The sequence below is a fragment of the Schistocerca nitens genome, chromosome 6 (genome assembly GCF_023898315.1).
Source record: "Schistocerca nitens isolate TAMUIC-IGC-003100 chromosome 6, iqSchNite1.1, whole genome shotgun sequence".
Lineage (NCBI taxonomy): Eukaryota > Metazoa > Arthropoda > Insecta > Orthoptera > Acrididae > Schistocerca > Schistocerca nitens.
Window position 1 is genome coordinate 445194886 of NC_064619.1, and position 25049 is coordinate 445219934.

Sequence of the window (25049 nt, forward strand, 5' to 3'; positions counted from 1 at the left end):
TCGGGTAATTCTGAGGGTATTAGATTAGGAAATGAGACGCTTAAAGCAGTAAATGAGTTTTGCTATTTGGGAAGCAAAATAACTGATGATGGTCGAAGTGAGAGGATATAAAATGTAGACTGGCAATGGCAAGGAAAGCGTTTCTGAAGAAGAGAAATTTGTTAACATCGAATATAGATTTAAGTGTCAGGAAGTCATTTCTGAAAGTATTTGTATGGAGTATAGCCCTCTATGGAAGTGAGACGTGGACGATAAATAGTTTGGACAAGAAGAGGATAGAATGTGGTGCTACAGAAGAATGCTGAAGATTAGTTGGGTAGATCACATAACTAATGAGGAGGTATTGACTAGAACTGGGGAGAAGAGAAATTTGTGGCACAACTTGACTAGAAGAAGGGATCGGTTGGTAGTACATATTCTGAGGCATCGAGGGATGACCAATTTAGTATTGGAGGGCAGTGCGGAGGGTAAAAATCGTAGAGGGAGACCAAGAGATGAATACACTAAAAAGATTCAGAAGCATGTAGCTTGCAGTAGGTACTGGGAGATGAAGCAGCTTGCACAGATAGAGTAGCACGGAGAGCGGCGTCAAATCGGTCTCTGGACTGCAGACCACAACAGCATGGAAGGAGATGGCGCTAGGGCTTGTACGAGGAACAGTCACACGTCTAGGAGCAAGCCATGCGTAATGTAACTGTGCCTACATGGTACAATACATATTAGCAGTCTCTGTAATATTAAACGGTCTGTAGAATGGAAACCATGTATTTCCGGACTTACTTTCATTAGAGTTTTTTGTTCCGCATCCTCTAATCGATCAATCTCTAAGGTTTGTACACGGTGGGAAAAAAATCCCACTGTAGAGAGAGCTCACGGGTCCTTCCTGATATCGGCGTGTTGCCACCGTGTAGCGGATGTGCGCCCTGTGAGTGAGGTGCGGCTGGCAGGCGGCCCGTGGGAGCTCCCGTGTCCCTGCGGCCGCCCTGGCTGCTGGCTGGCGCGCCCACCGCCCAGCGCGGCTCTCCCGCCGGCTGCGTCAGCGGCCGTGCCCAGCGCCAACACGCGGCAGGCCGACGCGGCCAGGGCCGTGGCTCAGTCGCGGCGTGACCGCGCTGCCGCGTGTTTCGCTCTGCTGTGTGGTGCGTACTGAGTTCCGGCCGCGCGCCGCACTGTAGCGCGCCGACGGCTGCCATGCCCACGCCGACACTGGACTGCTGCCACACCGTTTGCAGGCGAGTCACACTGTCTTTCTCCCCTTGTCTCTCTCTCTCTTCTCTCTCTCTCTCTCTCTCTCTCTCTCTCTCTCTCTCTCTTCCTCCCTCCCTCTCCCTCTTTCTCTCCCCCTTCCCCCCTCTAACGCGAAGCTGTACAATTTTAAAGTTATGTGTTACCGGGACACTGTTTACATTCGTGCTGTACACATCTCATTGCGTCAGGTCAGTTACGGGCAAAAAATATCATTGTAACAAAATATCGATATTTTTTCAACATTTCGATGTACACTGCGCGCCAAAGAAACTGATATACGTATGCGTATTCAAATACAGAGATTTGTACACAGGCAGAATATGGCGCAGCGGTTGGTAATGACTATATAAGACAACTAGTGTCTTATATGCGATTAAGTGGGGATTTTCTCGTACGATCGTTTCATACTGTACTGTGATTATCAGGAATCCAGTAAAACACAAAATCTCCGACATCACTGCGGCCGGAAAAAGAACTTGCAAGAACGGGACCAACGACGACTGAAGAGAATCGTTCATCGTGAAAGAAGTGCTGCGGATTTTAATGCTGGGCCGTCAACAAGAGTCAGCGTGCGAACCATCACCGATATGGGCTTTCCGAGCCGAAGATCGACTCATGTACCATTCATGACTGCACGACACGAAGCTGTACGCCTCGCCTGGGCCCGTCAACACCGACATTGGACTGTTGATGACTGCAAACATTTTGCTGGTCGGATGAGTCTTGTTTCAAATAGTATCGAGCGGATGGACGTGTACGGGTATGGAGACAACCTCACGAATCCATGGAACCTGCTTGTCAGCAGGGGACTGTTCAAGCTGATGGAGACTCTGTAATGGTGTAGAGCGTGTAGTTGGAGTGATATGGTACCCCTGATAAGTCTAGATGCGACTCTGACATGTGACAAGTACGTAAGCATCCTGTCTAATCACCTGCATCCATTCATGTCCATTGTGCATCCCGAACGACTTGGACAATTCCAGAAGGGCAATGCGACACCCCACATGTCCAAAATTGCTACAGAGTAGCTCCAGAAAAGCTCTTCCGAGAATGAACACTTCGTCTGGCCACTAAAGTTCCCAGACTTGAACATTATTGAACATATCTGTGATGCATTGCAATGTGCTGTTCAGAAGCGATCCCCACACCCTCGTATTTATGGTCAGGCCTGCAGGATTCATGGTGTCAGTGCCCTCCAACACTACTTTAGACATTAGCAGAGTCCATACCACGTCGAGTTGCGGCACTTCCACATGCCCGCGGGTGCCCTACACGATATTAGGCAGGTGTACCCGTTTCTTAGGCTCTTCAGTGTATATCGTCATTAGAATTATCTATACATCAATTAATCTATATTTAGTATTGAACCTCAAAAGCGATATTTTGGTCTGCCTTTTTTTGATTCATAGGCACTATGCTTCTCATCAGCAGATTTCTTGCCCATTCCTACTACTACCAATCTTTGCAATGTGACAGTAAATGTCTTACAATGAGCTTGATTTAATTTCTCATTAAGTACTACAAATGAGCGCCAGATTTTAACATGAATGTATCATACTGCATATTCATAATACTTTCGTGTGTCGTTCCCACAATGTAAATGATACGTACAAGTTGTAAAATGCACATATTTGGTGTCATCACTGCATGAGAATGTTCGAAATTACCATTCGCTTCTCCCAACACAAGAAACCTCTAACAAGCCTGCAGTTTGGTCACGGTATGAAAAACTGTTGTCTGCAGGCTGCTCTACATCAGAAATTTCAAGCTCTGATTCGCGATCAATCACATGTAGGACAGAACTGTGGTACTTTAAAGTTCTGATTCGATAATCATCATTTCATATATGTATTGTGAGGAAATATTTAATATGCCAAGCCTCTTCTGTTTCGTCCGAAAGAGTGGCTTCCTTAGCAAAGCCGACTGTTAGGGGAACATACTGAGCAAAGAGTTTTGTTAAAGTTTGTCGGTGGTGATAAGTGGCTTCATTAATAATTTTTTTGTAAATAAGTGGTTTTATAGTACATTGTTTGTCTTTTATTGGTTCCTGTTGGACATAATAAAGTATTTGTAGATTTTTAAATGTTTGTTTGTCATTTCTGCGACTTCGATCAATTTTTTTTTAATCTCTGTAAATGTCGAAAATATCTACCGACATATCGAAACATCAATATCTTCTTCTTCTTTGGCTGGTGCCTTGTCCCACAGTGTCGCAGGGTGGGCACGGTTAGGAACGAATATGGCAAGATTAGTTTCAAGGGGTAGCCGGATGCCCTTCCTGCCGCCACCCCATACCCTCCGGGACAGAATTAGTGTACCACAGCTGTCTGCGTCTAGTGTAATCCATGGAATAGTGCGAACATGTTCAGATGTCTGCAAGTCGTGCAGCTGAGGCGGAACGTGGGGACCAGCCCGGTATTCACCTAGTGGGATGTGGAAAACCGCCTAAAAACCACATCCAGGCTGGCCGAGACACCGGCCGACGTCGGTAATCCGCCGAGCGGATTCGATCCGGGGCCGGACGCCTACCCGAGTCCAGGAAGCAGCGCATTAGCGCTCTCGGCTAACATGGCGGGTATACCGAAAGATCAATATCTTCTTTCAAAACACGTATATTATTATAAATATCGATACAACACATATCGATGTTCTTAAAAATTTTCCTATACCCAAGTCAGTTCCCGTTTAAGGTCCAGACGACAAAAGCGGCCTCCTGGAGCTTCAACTTGAGAGGGGAGCATTATTGATTTCTATGTTGTTATTCCGGTTGCTATGGATTTATTTATCGACTCTCATTTTTTATTTGTAGTTCACTGTGGTTTGAGTTTGTGTGTTGTCATTTTCTCATTTGGAGACCATGAGCAGAGCTGTGGACGCTAAAAGATGGAGTGGCATATCAAGAAATCGAAACATTTACTACAAAGTCTTCGGTTTGAGTTCTATAGAAGGGGGTGACGCCGTGTATGCGGATAACATCACCGGACAGAGCAAGGCAAGAAAACGGTTTTCTTGTTTTATGGAGGAACGTTTTGACGTTAGTGGCTCTCCACGTTCAGGAAAACCTTCAGGGTTTGATGAAGATAGTTTAAACAACGATTCACGTCATTGTACTCGAGAACTGGCAAATGTGATGAACTGTGATTATTCCACCATCGTGTGGCATATGCATGCAGTAGGTAATGTTTAAAAATGCTCTGAGCCAAAATCACAAAAATCAGCGGGTGGCCATATGTGTTTCTCTGCTTGCTCGTCATCAATTTCCTCGTGAATAGCACCGACCATTCCTACACTGTAACGCTACTGGTAACGAGAAATTGAGTATGTATGCTAACGTAAGCAGAAGAAAGGAATGGTTGAGTCCAGACAAAGCAGCAACTCCCCATACAGAGACCTGTGCACATCCACGAAAGAAAATGTTGTGCATCTGATGGGACAGCGATAGCGTGGTGTGCTACGAATTGCTTCTCCGAGGAATAACCATCGCCGTAGATTTTTGCTGTCGACAACTGATACATTTGGCAGACACAGTTCAAGAACACTGGCCAGGAAAACTGCTACTCCACAATAACGCCCGCCCGCATTCTGCTAGACTGACAAAAATACTAATCAGGAGTAGGGTTGGGAAGTCATTCCACACCCACCTTACTCACCCTCAGACTTTCACATTTCCCGCTCTCTGTCGAGCAACATTCAAGAAATTTCTTTTCCGGATTAAAATGCGCTCCGAACATCGCTCGAAGGGTTATTTGCCTCAAGACCGAGCGATTTCTACAGTCGCGAAATCGAAAAGTTACCCCCAGCGCCGGCAGACTCGTAAATAGTGAATAGTCTCTGTTATCTTCAAATTTTGTAGTCCTGTCTTCCTCAGTTGCGTGTAATATTACGGTATATTGATAATTTTTACTTATGGACAGGGCTTCAAAATAGCATATAAGCCTGGGCAAACCCTCCAGTCACACCTAAGCCAGCCAGCTACCAAGAGGGACAAATTCCAACAATCAGAAATATATAAACTTGAATGTCAAAGTTGTGATGCAGTATACATAGGCATGACATGCAGGAATTTTGAAACACGATACAAAGAACATATCAGATGTTGGAAGTATGAAACAAACTATTCCACATTTGCAGAACATTTAAAACACCATAACCATCATCCTACAAACATGGAATAAGAAATGGAAATAATGAGAATAAGCAACCATGACAAACATCTTATACAAACGCAAGAAAACTTCCACATCCAGAAAGCCATAGCAAAAAATGGTTCAAATGGCTCTGAGCACTATGGGACTTAACACCTATGGTCATCAGTCCCCTAGAACTTAGAACTAATTAAACCTAACTAACCTAAGGACATCACACAACACCCAGTCATCACGAGGCAGAGAAAATCCCTGACCCTGCCGGGAATCGAACCCGGGAACCCGGGCGCGGGAAGGGAGAACGCTACCGCACGACCACGAGCTGCGGACAAGCCATAGCAGAAAACAAACATGTGATAAATGAAAAAACACACATGAGCACAAGCTCCCTACTACACTTAATAAATGAAATGATAAGATAAAACAAAAATCTCTTCCCCCTTCATCTTGTGGACACACACACACACACACACATATATATATATATATATATATATATATATATATATATATATATATATATATATATATATGCAAAAAATCACACACACACACACACACACACACACACACACACAAACACACACACACATACACAAAAGCACACACAAATGCATACACGAACAGATCACAGATACTTCGATAATTACTCTCGAAAGTTTGGCAATAACATTCGATCTTTGGCAAAAACATTTGACAGTTGGCAACAGAAACCAAAACATTGCATTGAAACAAGCGTTCAGTTCATAGTTCTGTGGAATGTGGAGAAAAAACCGCAAATTGGCCAGTTCAAAATATTACTACTTAATAGGAAATACTAACCACCAGAACTGTTTATAACCTATAGGTACAGTGACAAAAATTTAAATTAAATAGCAAAAGTGACAAAAATTTAAATTAAATAGCAAACATATGTACATATTCCAGGCCACTGATGATGCCTTGCAGAAAATAACGGCGAAACGCGTATGGCACTAAAATTGTGTTTTATTCAGTTGCTGTCAGAGGGTCCATAAGTAAAAATTGTCAATATACCGTGTCTCTGTTATGTGCGAGTATTGTATCTGTCTAATGCTACAGACTTATGCAGCAATCTAATAAATTTCGTGTGGCTTTGTGGCTTCGTGCAAGCCTTTCAATTGGACGTCACTTCGGCAACTTGCGTATCCTTACTCTATCCCAGCTATCCAACCAGGGAAAGACGACCTACAGTTAAGGTGTAATCGGAACCACGGGACGTTTTTGCCACTCTTCACATCGTAGAGAGGTGAAGGCTAGGTTAAAGGCAGACTGAAAAGTTCCGTGGTCCGGCCAAGAAGTGAAGCTGTTAAACATGTCAAAAGGTATCGCAGGATGAAAGCACAGTCTGGTGATTCGCGTGTATGCTAGCAGCAAGTGTACGAGAGATGCAGGGAGTTTAAAACAGGCCTAACTTCCTGGAAGAGGCTCCGCACCCAGGCCAAGCACACAGCATACTGACGGACGAAAGCACTGCTCCAGTGGCTGAGCTTGTAGAGGATAACAGAATTATTACTGTAAAGGAAGTAGTCACAATTTTGGACGTAAGTCTTGGTTCAGCAAAAAACAGTCTATGATACGCTGCGCTTGAGTAAATTATCTGGAAGATAAATTGTCACGTCAGTTGACTGCTGAATTGAGAGATCGTCGCGAAAATGCCTGACAGGCATTTTACCGTGGTTTCCAGATAGAAAATAATGGAACTGTAGACGGAAATTTTAGAGGATGTAAAATCTCGATGTACTATCACCAACATGAAACGAAAAGAACAAGCAAGGAATGGCGTCATACATCCCTGCCAAAACCAAAAACGTTCGACACTCAAGCGTCGACAGCGAAAGTCATGATCACCCTCTTTTGGAATTATTTTAAGCATTACCTGGAAAGGGAAGGAAACAGAAATTCGTGGCCAGATCTGTTACGAAATCACCTTAGCCCTATGATCAAGAGTAAAAGACAACTTCTGTGTTTTGTAGAAGCACAATGTTCGCTCCCTACTGCACTTCTAAACACAGCGCCAATACAGGACACGAAATTAGAATGTCCCGAACGCTCTGTTACTCACAAGACCTCGGTTCGAATAGCTTTCAGTGGTCTGGACGTCTGAAAGAAGCGCTAGGTTATTTCAAAAGCGATATAGAGGTGAAACCCGAGGTGCACAACTGTCTGCACTCACAACAAAAATTCTTCTCACGATGTATCCACGCACTTCCGAAACGGTGAAATGCTTACATTACACGACGACAACATTCCAAAATCATATTTTAGCTTTCGGAGGAGAAAGTTGGTGATAGAAATTTCATGAAAGGATCTCGTCAGATGGAAAAACTATTTATTTTAATGGATTCCATCTCACCTGTTGTATAGTGAGCACAATCTCACGAGCTTACAATCTGTGACTTGTGATTATGCGGCCATATGAATAGCTTGTGTTCTCCCAGCGGCGTAATATAAGAGAAGATCTGTGGAATGAAACAGTGGCTCATGCAAAATAGTCTCAGGGGTGTTCTACAAATTTTCCAGTGCTTGTGACAGTCATGGTCTAGAAGGGCAGATTTGTGTTCTGAAGGCAATGATGGACAATTTGAACATCTGCAGCAGACATTTTGAACTTTCTGTGAAATGTTATCTGTCAGTGAATAAAATACCTTCACGACTGTCTCCTTCTGTTTTTAAGCGTACCCAACAATTAGTTGTAATGACACTTTTAGTTTGTGTTTTATAGTAAATTCCACTGGTAACATTTCTAGTCAACATTTACTGATCGCCCTGTTTATGAGATCAGTCACACAGCTCTTTTGTAATTCTGACAAGAACTTACGGACAAAATATAAACTGAAACTGTGGATTTTCCAGGGGTTGTTGCGGTCGTTTGAATAGTGTATCGATCAGAAGTTTGCTCCACTTTCCACGAAAACAAGCACCGCAGCATTGAGACGCAGTCTTGCCTGAACGTTTAGCCGTCCTCACAAGGGACGAGTTAGCTGACGTTGACGTGGAAATGTACGAGTTTTGTGACGTTGCTTCCTGTTATTTCACAATATTTTAGAAAATACGAAGACAAAAATTCAATACAGGGAAACGCGATCCCGCTAGATGTTGTTTCGCAACTCGGCGTCTCTCCCAACTGCTAGAGCTATTCCATGGCACTTGCTCGCGTGAACCACAAAATAGGTTCTGGGATATTTCGGCAACGTGCTGCGAGAGGTTGAACCAATAAGAGGGGAGAACGCTCTCTGTTTCACAGGCAGAACTTGCGAGACGCGATATTGTTTTTGTTGTTTTCAGTTGAAACCCATATTTCGTCGGTTTGATAATATAGCTTACACTCTATGAATTTTTTTTTTAGCGCCAGCACGTTCAGGATCTTTCAAATACGCATCATTATTAATAGGATTTGTTGTGACAAAAAGAAGTACTGTATGGTTCGGAAAGATGGAGCTTAACTAGAAAGAAAGAGAAAAACTGAATGTTTTAGAAAGAAAAGTGATTAGAAAAATCTGGAGACCTGTGTTGTAGAATGACATATGGAGAGTTAGAAAGAACACTGAAATTTATCAGTTCATGAATCAACCCACTATCGTCCAGAAATTAAAAAGTAGGAGACTGCAGTGGGCTGGGCGTGTGGCTAGAATAGAAACCAACAGAATTCCTTAGAAGGCATTAGATGGCACTCTCCAAGCAACAAGACCATTCGGCCGACCTCGCACATGGTCGAAAGATGACATAGAGAAGAACGCCGCAACATTAGGAATCCCCGCAGGGTGGAGAGAGACAGCGACAGATAGAAGAAGATCGAAGCAGATCGTTGACGCACATCGTGGTCTACAGGGCCTGTGATCCCAAAACAGATGAAGAAGAAGCTATTTTCGGATTACAGTTCCAGTGAGCGTGTTACGAAAATACGTCGTTTTAACGCGACGGCACAATGAAGATTCATAAAAAAAACGCTTCTTTCATGTTAGGATTTGTTATAATTAAATGTGGGTTAATACAATATCAGCGATTAAAGCCTTGAGAAGATACTAGCACAAAATGCAGGGTCGCTCTTTGTAGAAGTTAGCGTAGCGTAGTTGGTAGAAGCGTTGAGTAGCGAAACAATGTGTAGCGGGATGGCGTCTTGCTATATCCACTTTTTATTTATTTTTTACGCCTTCGCGTTTTGTAAAAGGTTGTGGGATTTTATTATTAAAATAATAGATATACACTCCTGGAAATGGAAAAAAGAACACATTGACACCGGTGTGTCAGACCCACCATACTTGCTCCGGACACTGCGAGAGGGCTGTACAAGCAATGATCACACGCACGGCACAGCGGACACACCAGGAACCGTGGTGTTGGCCGTCGAATGGCGCTAGCTGCGCAGCATTTGTGCACCGCCGCCGTCAGTGTCAGCCAGTTTGCCGTGGCATACGGAGCTCCATCGCAGTCTTTAACACTGGTAGCATGCCGCGACAGCGTGGACGTGAACCGTATGTGCAGTTGACGGACTTTGAGCGAGGGCGTATAGTGGGCATGCGGGAGGCCGGGTGGACGTACCGCCGAATTGCTCAACACGTGGGGCGTGAGGTCTCCACAGTACATCGATGTTGTCGCCAGTGGTCGGCGGAAGGTGCACGTGCCCGTCGACCTGGGACCGGACCGCAGCGACGCACGGATGCACGCCAAGACCGTAGGATCCCACGCAGTGCCGTAGGGGACCGCACCGCCACTTCCCAGCAAATTAGGGACACTGTTGCTCCTGGGGTATCGGCGAGGACCATTCGCAACCGTCTCCATGAAGCTGGGCTACGGTGCCGCACACCGTTAGGCCGTCTTCCGCTCACGCCCCAACATCGTGCAGCCCGCCTCCAGTGGTGTCGCGACAGGCGTGAATGGAGGGACGAATGTAGACGTGTCGTCTTCAGCGATGAGAGTCGCTTCTGCCTTGGTGCCAATGATGGTCGTATGCGTGTTTGGCGCCGTGCAGGTGAGCGCCACAATCAGGACTGCATACGACCGAGGCACACAGGGCCAACACCCGGCATCATGGTGTGGGGAGCGATCTCCTACACTGGCCGTACACCACTGGTGATCGTCGAGGGGACACTGAATAGTGCACGGTACATCCAAACCGTCATCGAACCCATCGTTCTACCATTCCTAGACCGGCAAGGGAACTTGCTGTTCCAACAGGACAATGCACGTCCGCATGTATCCCGTGCCACCCAACGTGCTCTAGAAGGTGTAAGTCAACTACCCTGGCCAGCAAGATCTCCGGATCTGTCCCCCATTGAGCATGTTTGGGACTGGATGAAGCGTCGTCTCACGCGGTCTGCACGTCCAGCACGAACGCTGGTCCAACTGAGGCGCCAGGTGGAAATGGCATGGCAAGCCGTTCCACAGGACTACATCCAGCATCTCTACGATCGTCTCCATGGGAGAATAGCAGCCTGCATTGCTGCGAAAGGTGGATATACACTGTACTAGTGCCGACATTGTGCATGCTCTGTTGCCTGTGTCTATGTGCCTGTGGTTCTGTCAGTGTGATCATGTGATGTATCTGACCCCAGGAATGTGTCAATAAAGTTTCCCCTTCCTGGGACAATGAATTCACGGTGTTCTTATTTCAATTTCCAGGAGTGTATTTTGTTTACTATTAACGTTATGTAAATATAAGTATGCTCTCTCTCTCTCAGGAGTGCATTTGTCCGACTTTGTGAAGTTTTTTATACGGTAATTTCTTTACTGACTGGACATGGGAATTTCCCTTTTGTCTGATAATATTGTTCATGGATTTGAAGTTCTTATTTATATACTGTGTAACGCGTATAAGTACAGATATTTTTATTGGCAACTGAGGACAGTGTACTGAACTACATCAGTGTTTACGTCACTTGCAAACTAATAATTATAGCTGTTAGCAGTAGTATGTTTTCAGGTTGGTTAGTACCGCCACGTACATGTGGCAAGGGCAAGCCATTAATGTTTATTTTCCCCTAAACAGCACGTAGAGTGTTGAAGTGTGGATGCATAGACGCAAGACGGGTAGTCCGTACTGAAACGAACTGTGTGGTTTGCGAGACAGATGCAGCCTCTAGCTGTCGCTGGAGCCAGCTACAGTCGCACATTGCGTTAACTAAAACGTTCCACGTGACGCAGGCGCTGTGTCTCGTGAGGTTGGATTTCCTGTCCGCGTTCAAATCAGAGTTAGCTGCCTCGCGGCTCCTAAGGACACTTAAGGACGCCTTTAAACTCTGCAAAGTAGTACAAAAGAGAATGTCATATAACTGATTTGCATAGACGGAGATTCCATGGCGCTCAGTCCGCTAAGATTCAGCAGTTGTCACCTACTCGGAGACTTGAGTATCAAGTGCTTATTTTTTATTTTCTATTTTTTTGAGTCATCAGTCTTCTGGCTGGTGTCAAGCGTATTTCTTTGGATAAACCTGATTGTCATGATTCTGCATAGAGTAGGCTATAGTACCTCCATCGTTCCGTTATTGTTGATGATAACAATGAGAGAGAAGTGAAACACGTAAATACAATGGTTGTACATAATAACGACCAATTACGTTTTGGCTTATAAATTATAGCTTACCACAGCTATCATGTTTATATTCTCCCTATCAGAAAGATACAGTTCTGCAGATTTTACCCAAATCCAGTTGAAATACAGTTACATAATTGATTTCATTCCGCTGCGCCACTTGATACCTGTTTCATCCCTGACGTTACATTGCTTATAAAATAAGACGTCCTTCAAAAATGGTTGTCTTGGTTGATTATAATAACCGTTATCATCGCCTGAAAGATCGGGCCATTAAGTGCACTCGAGGGAAATGTGATTCTCTAAGGACACAGCCCATATATCCAGATAGTCTTTATTGCTTATTGTTTTCGTGAGAGTACAGTAAAATAATAATTGCGTTCTCCGTTTTCCTTGGCTACGTGAAGACCTCCATCTGCCTTCCTTTGTAGCACAAGAGCCGCATTGCCTCCCTCATCGAAAGTACACAAACTTCTCGCTCGGAGCAAGCACTTTTAGTCTGTTTATGTTTACAGTGCGGAAGCTAGTGACTCCACCCTTTCGTCACCCACTGCCCTTCGTATGTTTACGTTGTTTATTTCGTAAACAGTTGGTGGTAGCAATCCTTCATCGAGTACAGACATCTCGCCGACTGTAATGTTTCACGTTGAGTCAGAGTGGACATTTTAAATCAACTTTACAGCTTTGTTAGACTGTTCCCAAGGGGTTCTGAACGGAAATAGGTGATGTATATGGGTTAGGTGTGCCACGTGAAGCTTGTCTTCAGCATGATGCTGTATCGTTTCTTGAATGAAGTGCTCGTGAACATATAGTTCGCTCCAAAAATAACGTAGCTTCAACAACGTAAACATTACCATAAATGACGGTGGTGTAGTCTGCACTTATTGCTACCGTAATCTTGCGATACTTCTCTCACAACGAACGATAAACGGTCTGAGGGTGGGCACGACAGTCACGGTAAATTAAAAAGAAAACATCTTTTCCACTTGTTTTTTATTTTAAGTGAGTACTTTACTGAGCACTCTCAGCTAGCTTAGGGCGTTGGCTCATTATTAGCGGCACAAATTGTTTTTGGAGGCGCAGTGGTTAGCACACTGGACTCGCATTCGGGAGGACGACGGTTCAATCCCGCGTCCGGCCATACTGATTTAGGTTTTCCGTGATTTCCCTAAATCTCTCCAGGCAAATGCCGGGATGGTTCCTTTGAAAGGGCACGGCCGACTTCCTTCCCCATCCTTCCCTAATCCGATGAGACCGATGACCTCGCTGTTTGGTCTCTTCCCCCAAACAACCAACCAACCAACCAACAAATTGTTTTTACATTTAATGTTATTTGCTTCTTACTGGAAATAATAGACCCGTTACAATTGCTTATTAAGGTAAGTCAAAGCAGTAAAATCGTAAGAATACAGCTATGTTATAAGTATTTAATTTTACAGATGTCAGTATCTGAATCATTAGAGATATACAGGGTGTAAATTTTAAGCTGACAAACCAGAATAACTCGAAAAATAAGCTTCACACGAAAAAATGTATAGAATCCATAGTTGATTATTTTCGAGGGGACATCTGCTGGTGGTAAAACTACCCCGCCACCCCAGCCCCCTGTGGGTGGGACGGGAAGCAACTTTAAAATTTCAAATGGGTACCCCCATTTTTATCGCAGCATCAGATTCTTCATAAAAAAACTACGTTCATTTTGTCTTAAACATTTGTTTCGATTCTTGGTAGTTGGCGCTGTAATTCAAGAAAAACCATGTTTTTATTTTTGCGTGGAAAAAGGTTGCGGATAGTCGGCCGCGGTGACCGAGCGGTTCTTGGCGCTTAGTCCGGAAAACATACTCACTAAGCCGTAATGCGTACGAAACTGTGTGTTGAGTAGTAGTGAAGAATGGTCAGTGAACAGGATTGTGACGAAAAATAACAGGATGACAACTGCAAAAGTCACTGTAGAACTAAATATCGTACGAACCCTGTCGGCGCGAAAACAACGCGAGGGAGCTCTGTAACCAGGGAATTGCAGGGCGGACTAGAATTGCAGTTCGGTCGGATGAGTCTAGTTTCACACAGTTTCAAACTTCAGGCTGAGTTTAAGTCCGAAGAATGAAACATGGTGGGGATTCGGCGATGATTTGGGCCGCGTGTTTCGTCTGCAAAGGTCACATTATTGCCAAGGATTATGCGATACAGCGCGACCGCTACGGTCGCAGGTACGAATCCTGCCTCGGGCATGGATGTGTGTGATGTCCTTAGGTTGGTTAGGTTTAAGTAGCTCTAAGTTCTAGGGGACTGATGACCATATATGTCAAGCCCCATAGTGCTCAGAGCCATTTGAACCATTTTTGGTTACGGATAAATAAAAAATACTTATTTACTTCGTAAATTTTGATGCGCTAACTCTCCCTCTCTCCAATAGGGTGGGGTTTGAGAGAGAGGAATTAGACTTTTTCAAATGTTGACTTATCCGAATCTGCGGAAAAAATTAATATTTGGGCCAACATTTGTAAAACTCTAATTCCTCTCTCTCTCTAACCCTACCCCATGGGGAGATAGAGAGAGTTGTAGTTTTAGCGAATCAAAATTTATTAAGTAAATAAGTATTTTTTATTTATCCGTAACCATTTTTACCACAAAAATAAGAACATGGATTTTCTTCAGTTACAGCGCCAACTACCAAGAATCGAAACAAATGTTTAAGGCAAAATGTACGTAGTTTTTTGTGTAGAATCTGATTGTGCAATTAAAAATGGGGGTACCCATTTGAAATTATAAACTTGCGTCCCTCCCCGTTCTCAGGGGACTGGGGTGGCAGCCTTTTTTTAGCACTAGTAGATGACCCCTTCGAAAATAATCAACTTTGGATTCTACACTTTTTTCGTGTGAAGCTTATTTTTCGAGTTATTCTGATTTATCAACTTAAAATTTACACCCTGTATATCCGCTTCTTGTAGGTGGTGTACTAATAAGCTGTTAATTTCGAGGTTGTTCCGACTCAGTAGTGTTTTAACATAGGTCGAGAAAGGATTCCGAACTTTTTTGAAGTTTCCTACAGTTTATTTCGGTCTGCGGCATATTTAGAATGTTCTAAAATGGCATTCGCTGCATGTGGCAGATTGTGTCGCTCTAATCTTATAGGGATCAGCAGATAAACGTGCGTGTCCCAATCTCTTAACAAGGGCACAATAGATGTGGACACATCATCCTCGTACGTAGCTTAAACGCCTTACATCGCCTGTGACGCACAGTTACCCATAGTCTACAAGAACAAACGCGACCTCGGTATTAGTATCCACAAATGTAGTGCAGTTCCGCCACACGATGTTATCTTTAAATTGCACGAGAAGTTACTAACAGGGCAGTATAACTTTATAAATGTGTATCGAAAAATAGGTTTACTATACCAAAACTGCCCTTAACACACGATCTATAGTTTCTCTGATGTTGTCATTTCGTCAGAACTGCTAAAAACACTGACCTCACAACAAAGAATGCATTAACATTTAGTGCTCACCTCCTGCCTGATTTTCGCAACTGGCGTACATTCGTTTCTCAACCTATGCTGTTTTTCTTCTTCGCATTGTTTCGCTGAAGGTCCAGCGTACAGTTTTGACTTCTACGCGACGCGTCTGTGGTGAAGGATTTGTGAATGTAGATAAACAACTGGGCGGCACAAACATTTAAATAAATGGGCGAGCATGGTCATATAATCGCAGTAGATTGTATTCTTCTGTATGCTCCAAATACGTGTATATCTGACCTTATGATATATCCTTCTGTTTAGTTTAGTTTTTGCGCTTGCATTACATTTAGTTGTCTCTTTTTATGATTCTTTTAACTTCATTCAGCAAACGCTGTCTAACGTGAAAGCGAATTTGGGCATTTTGTATTGTTACTACGATGATGAATTGTAAGTGCTTGGATGTGCAAAGCCTTTTGTAAAAGAATGAATTTTGTGTTTGAGTTAAGTGTGAGGATCCGCCCTCTTCCTCCACATTACGACAGCATACTCCAGGACGCAATAACAACAACAACAACAACAACAACAACAACAATAATAATATACTGCACATTAGAGAAATTGGTGTTTATGCAAAATTAACAGTCATAGTTAGTGAAACTTTTAAGATTTTGTACATGGCTAAAGCACCAACTGTAGAATGAAAGCTACTTGTAGAAATAGTGAACAGACAATCAGTTGCAAAATGAAAAGTTTATTAAAACCCTTTTGCCATGCTTTCAGCGTTTAGAGAAACGTGCCGGCCGCGGTGGTCTAGCGGTTCTGGCGCTGCAGTCCGGAACCGCGGGACTGCTACGGTCGCAGGTTCGAATCCTGCCTCGGGCATGGGTGTGTGTGATGTCCTTAGGTTAGTTAGGTTTAAGTAGTTCTAAGTTCTAGGGGACTTATGACCTAAGATGTTGAGTCCCATAGTGCTCAGGGCCAAGAGAAACGTGTTCTTCAGAAGGACTATTGACAACTGGAGTACATGTTGTAGTACACGTACGTTAAAATATAGGCGAAAGGCGTCAGTTAACTATAAAATTTCACCTCCATAATAAATTAAAAGATGCACAAAGTGGTTTTAATCATTTGGTATTTCCTCACGAATGTACAGCTAGTGCAATAAGTGTACAGTGGTGAAGAAATGCCATACGATAAAAACTATGTTGCCCATGTTTTAATTTACTATGGAGGTGAAGTTTTATATTTCACTGACGCCTTTCGGCTGTATTTTAATGTACCTCTACCACAGCGTGTAATCCAGTTCTCAGTATTTCCGCCTGGAGAAGACTTCTTTATAAATATTGGAAGCATGATAAGTGGGTTTGCATAAACCTCCCATTTTGCAACTGACTGCCTGTTCGCTACTTCTATGAGAAAAAAAGCGAAACTCTAACAAATACAATATCTAGGTTTAAATTTATAGGAGAAGTATGTCATATATCTGAAATAAAAACTAGTGTATGCCAAGGGGACAGTTCATCACTTTTACAGTTAATACGCGTTTTAGAATAAATTATGAGAATCTGGAATTTCGAGCTAAGAATCACATATTTGAACCAATGATTGTGAAAGGAAAATAAATATAATTAAGGTAACTACCTGGCTTTTGCAGACGACTTTGTAATAATTTCATTAAATACAACACAAGCAGTTTCTCAAATAAAACTTATAGAAATAGTAGCTAACAGAACACTGGTCTCAAAAATTAAGCCTAAAAACAAAAGTCATTACAAATAAAAATGCACCAAAATTCAAAGAAAATTTTACAGGTAAAACAGAGCTACTTAATGAATATAAGTATCTTGGAGGAACTATGTATCAGAATGGACTAGGTAAATTGACTGCCGGCTCGGTGGCCGTGCGGTTCTAGGCGCTTCAGTCCGGAACCGCGAAACTGCTACGGTCGCAGGTTCTAATCCTGCCTCGGGCATGGATGTGTGTGACGTCCTTAGGTTAGTTACGTTTAAGTAGTTCTAAGTTCTAGCGGACCGATGACCTCAGATGTTAAGTTCCATAGTGCTCAGAGACATTAGAACCATTTTATGAACCATTTGAAAATTGGCTACAGATGTAAGAGTTAATTAAACGGAAAGAGCATATGATTTGACAAAAAATATCTAAAACAAGAAATTTATAACTAGAAAAACAAAACGAAAGTACTATATCACAGTGTCAACACCAGAATGTTTATTTTCATGTGATGAACTACAAGATGAACGAAATATACTTGAATAATGGATTATTGGAAAAATAACGGGTAGAGTACAAACTACAGGTTGTCGTAAAATGAGAACTAATGAGGAGATCTATGGAAATATACAGCATAATATAAGAGTAATTTCAAAGCAAAGATTAATCATCTTTGGACACAACTAGTCATGTGTTTCTAAAAAAGAAATCAACAATAGCAGGAATTACAGAAATAAGGAAAAACTAGAAAGAAATAACATCAAAGAATCGGAAATAATAGATGGATATCTCTCTTAAGAAAAAATACTAAATATAGAAGGATTTCACAGCAGAAGAAATATGAAATCGGAAACAACATGGGCAGAAGAAAGGAAAAGAGAGCGTGGGGAGAAGGTGAAGAAATAGTGGAAAAACAGGAAACAGCAAAGAATGAGTGAGACTGAAGCTACTACATTATCATAATTTGTCAATACGAAGGAAAGAAACACGCCTATGGTAAAGCGTATTTCCTCATTTAGTCTATTCCCGTATTGGTTGTCTATTTCTGGTGGACATTAACCCAGTTCTGAGCATATCAAGACAATGTGATCCGGGATAAACTGTTGAATCACACTGTTTTATTATTTCATTTCAATTCATGTTTTCTTCAGAAGAAGCTTTTACGGTTATTAATGTTGTAAACGATAACTTTGATCCAGAATTAATTTTCTCGCTGTAGTGGAGTGTGCGCCAGTTTGAAACTTCCTTAGAGATGAAAACTGCATACAGTACCGGGACTCGAACCAGGGACCTGTGTCATTGGAAGCTAGAAGAGGAGGTTCCGATGGAAACAAACGTGAGGGTGGACTGTGGTGAATCGCTGGCTTTTTCGACACACCAGCTCACTAAATGAAATGTTATCGTTCAGATACCGCAATAAAAATGCAAGTAATAAAACCATATTTAATCGTGTGATATATTTATTGGCTGGCCAAATATCGTGTTAGCACCTCTCTAATAATTCACGAAGAATAACTAATGCATAACTACAATATCGTATGTTTTTCGATTTAAACAGTAGACTGGCAAAAGAAACAAGACAGAAGAGCGTTTATAGGTGACATATAATGACTTATTGTGACATTCGTTTATCTGCCTGCACTGTATGATTCTTTTATCTGTTGCTCCTTACAGTTCTCGTCCACTTTCGCTAGTAAGAACTAAGAAGCTACCGCCTTCTCATCGTAAAGTAATCCCAATGACCTAAAAATTGTGCCTGGTGCTTCCACTTGGGGTAAAAACGGTCAACCGGCGTTGACAGTTAGGTAAACAAGACAGGCCGGAGGCGGCTGTTCCTTCTGGCAGGTCTTTCGCCACTTACAGGTGTGACGTAGGCATGGCTCATCTCCGCGACCTCCAAACAAAAATAACGAAGCACTGCGTCATCCTAGTTTCCTTCCCGTGCGCGCAATAGACGGCTGAGCGAATCTAGCCTATAAGTGTAAAGTCCTCCAGGTCGCCCTTGTTTGTCGGTGTTGTATCATGAAAGTGTATAGTCTTTTGCCCACGACCATTCAAGGACTCTTTTAAGATTCAACGCTTTTCTGTATGGGTGTGCTGAATTCTTGATATCTTCCGATAAGGTAACTTAAGCTTTGTCAAAATAGACATCCTTCCCCATTTATATTCTAGGAGCACTAAAAGTATTACAGAGTACTTTAAAAAGATTGTTTCGAAGTTTTTGCATCAAACATCATGAACAGAATGTTCGCTGACGCTTCGTAACAACGCCACAAGATCTCAATATCACTGGTCCTTTGTAGCCTACTTTGGATAGAAGGGTACGTTATCGCTATCCATTTACATCGTCTTTACCTGAACTTCACACCAATTTGGAAGAAGAATGGTATAAGATGTCCTTGACAACGATACAGGGTCTGCTGGTGTCCATTCCGAGACGACAGGAAGGCGATTTGAACGCCAATGGGTTTCCTACGCTGTACCAGGTACGGCAATGTGTTGTGTTTGTGGGGTTTTAATATTTTTGGGCACTCCTGTAGCCGGCCGCGGTGGTCTCGCGGTTCTAGGCGCGCAGTCCGGAACCGTGCGACTGCTACGGTCGCAGGTTCGAATCTTGCCTCGGGCATGGATGTGTGTGATGTCCTTAGGTTAGTTAGGTTTAAGTAGTTCTAAGTTCTAGGGGACTGATGACCACAGCAGTTGAGTCCCATAGTGCTCAGAGCCATTTGAACCATTTTTGGCACTCCTGTATGTCAGCGTCCTTTCCTGTTCTATGAGGAGTGAGTGTACGGCTCTATGCGACTATTAACAGACTTATTTTATCTTTAAAAAAGGTTATATTCTAAACCACAAAGCGCTGTTAAAAATAATTACGTACTTCTTTAAATGTTTAAAGCTTCCTGTCATACTCAACTATCATAAAATTTGATTCTCCAGGATTTCTCAGTGAATTGTCATGTTGAATTACCGGGTTTCTGCAGGTCATTCACGACTTTCTTGCGCAATATCGTAAAATTATTTTCAACAGCCTACGCGACAAACGTTTTTACTGTGGCTTCAGATAAAATAGTAAAACCAGTGTCATCTATGCTGATGTAAATAAATTTGTGATCCCTGACTATGGAACCGGTATAAATAATTAAGTGACTTCTGGCGTTCCCCAAGGTAGTGTTATAGGCCCTTTGCTGTTCCTTATGTATATAAAAGATTTTGGAGACAATCTGAGCAGCCTTCTTCGGTTGTTTGCGTATGACGATGTCGTTTATCGGCTAATAAAGTAATCAGAAGATCAAAACAAACTGGAAAACGATTTAGAAAAGATATCTGAATGGTGCGAAAAGTGGCAGTTGGCGCTAAATAACGAAAAGTGTGAGGTCATCCACATACGTGCTAAAAGGAACTCGTTAAACTTAGGTTACACGACAAATCAGTCTAATCTAATAGCTGTAAATTCAACTAAATACCTAGGTATTACAATTACGAACAACTTAAGTTGGAAGGAACACATAGAAAATGTTGTGGGGAAGGCTAACCAAAGACTGTGTTTTACTGGCAGGACACGTAGAAAATGTAACAGACCTACTAAGGAGACTGCGTACACTACGCTTATCCGTCCTCTTTTAGAATACTGCTGCGCGGTGTGGGATCCTCACCAGATAGGACTGACGGAGTACATCGAAAAAGTTCAAAGAAAGGCAGCACGTTCTGTATCATCGCGAAATATGGGAGAAAGTGTAGCAAAAATGATACAGGATTTGGGCTGGACATCATTAAAAGAAAGGCGTTTGTCGCTGAAACGGAATCTTCTCACGAAATTCCAATCACCAACTTTCTCCTCCGAATGCGAAAATATTTTGTTAACACCGACCTACATAGGGAGGAACGATCACCACGATAAAATAAGGGAAATCAGAGCTCGTACGGAAAGATATAGGTGTTCATTCTTTCCGCGCGCTATACGAGATTAGAATAATAGAGAATTGTGAAAGTGGTCCGATGAACCATCTGCCATGAACTTAAATGTGATTTGCAGACTATCCATGTAGATGTAGGTGTAGAATAGCAGCTGCCGGCGGTTTTAAAGTATGATTTTTCTTTGTCAAATACTTGTGAGCTTATGGACACCACATGCACAAAATAATTCTGTGTTCCAGATATTTAAAGTTCTATGTGTAGTGGGTTGAAGAATATTCATACAAGTTTTGTCCCATCTGAAAGCCGGTTCTACAGCGTTTGCTAAAAAGGTTGTCGCAAGACGTACGGCAGTTTGCTTTGAGTGTTTGCCAGTTAATTCGAAATCTCGTAGCAGGCGTCTTGTTTCCAAACTTGCAGAAATATGTGGGCTGCCAAAACAATGAAGGCTGAAGGGGCTCCACGCTGTCGGAGTAAGTAATTCAGAATCCAAACTTTTCAATAACTGTCGGCCTTACTGTTGCACTCAACATATGCAAATAACTGCAGGCACGTTCCAAAAATAACAGTAACTAAAGTGATTCAGAAATATTATGTTCTTTGCATGTTTAGTCTGCGAAGTTTGAAATAGCTTTAATGTTCACTGGAGATTGTATTCGTCGCTGTCTCGATGCAAACCAAAGCTGCGTCTTTCGCGGTCAATTGAGCTATAGTGATTGTGAAACAGAAGTGATGTTTACTGCTGGCCAGATGTCACCAGCGCGTCATACCCTCGCTTTGTTAACCATTAAATGCATGATTTTTTATTTCAAGCTGGAAAAATTACCACGTTTAGTTTATAGTGCCTACATTACGAAAAATACATTGAAAACATGTTTTAATTAAATTAACAAAGCATTATTGTTGACAATCGCTACAAACACAAAAACAGAACTAATTTCAAATCTATCGTAAATACACTCGAGTTAACTGTCTACACCATATCTACTTACGTTTTAAAGATAAAAAAAGTTATTTTCAAACCCACAAATCAGTGCACAAACACTAAAAAGTGTCTACTTTCCGCCAAAACACACGCCCGGCAATACATACACAGCTGATTGCCGAACTGGCTCAGTTCATCCAGCCATTTACGATCGCTATGAAGAACTACTAGCAGCTTAGCAGCTGCAGTAGAGTGTATACAGTTAAATACATAACGAATTTGTTACAAATTGTTGCTCAGTATAGGATACATCGAAGAAATGAAGTCTGTAGCTGATCAGCTACATTATGCGCTAAAGCATTAAGTCGCGTTGCTTATGCGGGAACGGTTCTTCATTATTTGCTGTTTAAAATTACAAATTCATCTATCCACTTGGCAACAACACACAAGAGGTCGTGCCGTGAGCTACGTAAAAGGCAACGGTCTCTTTGATGCGCAAGCGGCACAGGGGCCTAAGGCATTTATAACACCTGTTCTGCAGCCGTCTGAAAGGGACCATGATGTCCAGCTGTTGCTGAGCAAGCACAGTGCCACAGGAATAGCCGTTGTCCATTCATTCACATGTTCTGCGTTCATCAGCACACTATCAGCTAGTGTTGGATTTAGTTTATCGCTTGATGAAAATGAGAAACGGGATACAGTGAATTTAATCAATTGTATTTGAGGCTGCTGTCGTATGAGTGTGAAATGGGCATCAGGGAAGCTAAAGCATTGCGTTCTTAAGGATTAACATTGATGTAATACTCTACTGGCAATTAAAATTGCTACACCACGAAGATGACGTGCTACAGAAGCGAAATTTAACCGACAGGAAGAAGATGCTGTGATATGCAAATGATTAGCTTATCAGAGCATTCACACACCGGTGGCGACACCTACAACGTGATGACATGAAAGTTTCCAACCGATTTCTCATACACAATCACCAGTTGACCGGCGTTGCCTGGTGAAACTTTGTTGTGATGCCTCGTGTAAGGAGGAGAAATGCGTACCATCACGCTTCCGACTTTGATAAAGGTCGGATTGTAGCCTGTCGCGATTGCCGTTTATCTTATCGCGACATTGCTGCTCGCGTTGGTCGAGATCCAATGACTGTTAGCAGAATATGGAATCGGTGCATTCAGGAGGGTAATACGGAACGCTGTGCTGGATCCCTACGGCCTCTTATCACTAGGAGTCGACATGACAGGCATCTTATCCGCATGGCTGTAACGGATCGTGCAACCACGTCTCAATCCCTGAGTCAACAGATGGGGACGTTTGCAAGACAACAACCATCTGCGCGAACAGTTCGATGACGTTTGCAGCAGCATGGACTATCAGGTCGGAGACCATGGCTGCGGTTACCTTGACGCTGCATCACTGACAGGAGCGCCTACGATGTTGTACACAACGACGAACCTGGGTGCACGAGTGGAAAAACGTCATTTTTTCGGATGAATCCAGGTTCTGTTTACGGCATCATGATGGTCGCATCCGTGTTTGGCGACATCGCGGTGAACGCACATTGGAAGCGTGTATTCGTCATCGACATACTGGCGTATCATCCGGCGTGATGGTATGGGGTGCCATTGGTTACACGTCTCGGTCACCTCTTGTTCGCATTGACGGCAAGTTGAACAGTGGACGTTACATTTCAGATTTGTTACCACCCGTGGCTCTAGCCTTCATTCGATCTCCGCGAAACCCTACATTTCAGCAGGATAATGCACGACCACATGTTGCAGGTCCTGTACGGGTCTTTCTGGATACAGAAAATGTTCGTCTCCTGCCCTGCCAGCGTAATCTCCAGATCTCTCACCAATTGAAAACGTCTGGTCAATGGTGGCCGAGCAACTGGCTCGTCACAATACGCCAGTCACTACTTTTGATGAACAGTGTTATCGTGTTGAAGCTGCATGGACAGCTGTACGTGTACACGTCCTCCAATCTCTGTTTGACTCAATGCTCAGGCGTATCAAGGCCGTTATTACGGCCAGAGGTGGTTGTTCTGGGTACTGATTCCTCAGGATCTATGCACCCAAATTGCGTGAAAATGTAATCAAATGTCAGTTCTAGTATAAAATATTTTTGTCCATTGAATACCTGTTTATCACCTGCATTTCTTCTTGGTGTAGCAATTTTAATGGCCAGTAGTGTACATATTCAGTACTCGTGGAAATGTCTTTTATAGTATTATGTTACTCACTCTGCCCTCCGTACTGACGACACCATCGCCCTTATAGAGCCTATGAAGAAAACTCGCCAGTTTCTGCGTATCAGGAACAAAGACACCAAGAGAGGGCGAGCTGCTGAGCCGTGCCAAAAGGAATTTCAGTGTCTGCCAAGATCGTAAGCTCAGATATGACGCATATATCAGATAGCGCCGTTTGCTCACCACTTCTCGTTATTGAGGAGTTGGAGGACTCTTCGGTTTAAAAACACAGGCGTGCATGTCTGCACGAAAATAAAAGAGTATACGCAGGAGACGCATCCCATCGATGACGTCATTTTCTAAGGAACGAATCCGACGTTCGACTTACGGGATTTAGGGAAATCATGGTAAACGTAAATAAGGAAGGCAGGACGGGGTTTGTACTTAGCACCTCCTGTATGTCTCAACCATTGAGTCACCTCGATTTTAACAACCGCACGTGTTTCCATGTTGGAAACACCAGTTGTGTTATACTTTTTGAACAGACAGACGAATTATAGTCTTAGAAAAGACTGTTTTCCTCAAACTGTGTAGTTTGGTGGAAGATCTGTAATGGAGCATTGTTCTGAGTGCGCAATTTGCCATACCTAAAGGAAAGTCGAGTAGTAAGGCTTGACTAATATTGCAGGTTCAGCACTTCTGAACGTATTTCACTTACTCTTATATCATTCTGATTACACTCATTTCATTCCAGATTGTGACTACATTCATTTTATTCCGGTGGATTTAATTCATGTCGCTGCTGTTTACTTTCATTATGACGCTTATTCTGGTGGACAGTGATCGATAACCAATGTTTGTCTCTGCTGTTAACTCTCCCATTT

General features: G+C 42.8%; 1 protein-coding gene across 2 annotated transcripts in view; it reads left to right on the forward strand.

The window, feature by feature from the left end:
* Positions 1-1111: 1111 nt before the first annotated feature.
* The window catches only part of LOC126262314 (probable beta-hexosaminidase fdl), an 880573-nt gene continuing 856635 nt past the window's right edge, over positions 1112-25049 (forward strand). For both annotated transcript variants that reach the window (XM_049958865.1, XM_049958867.1), the window contains exon 1: positions 1112-1232. The gene's annotated coding sequence lies outside the window, so the exon portion shown is untranslated. The remainder of the gene's footprint in view (positions 1233-25049) is intronic.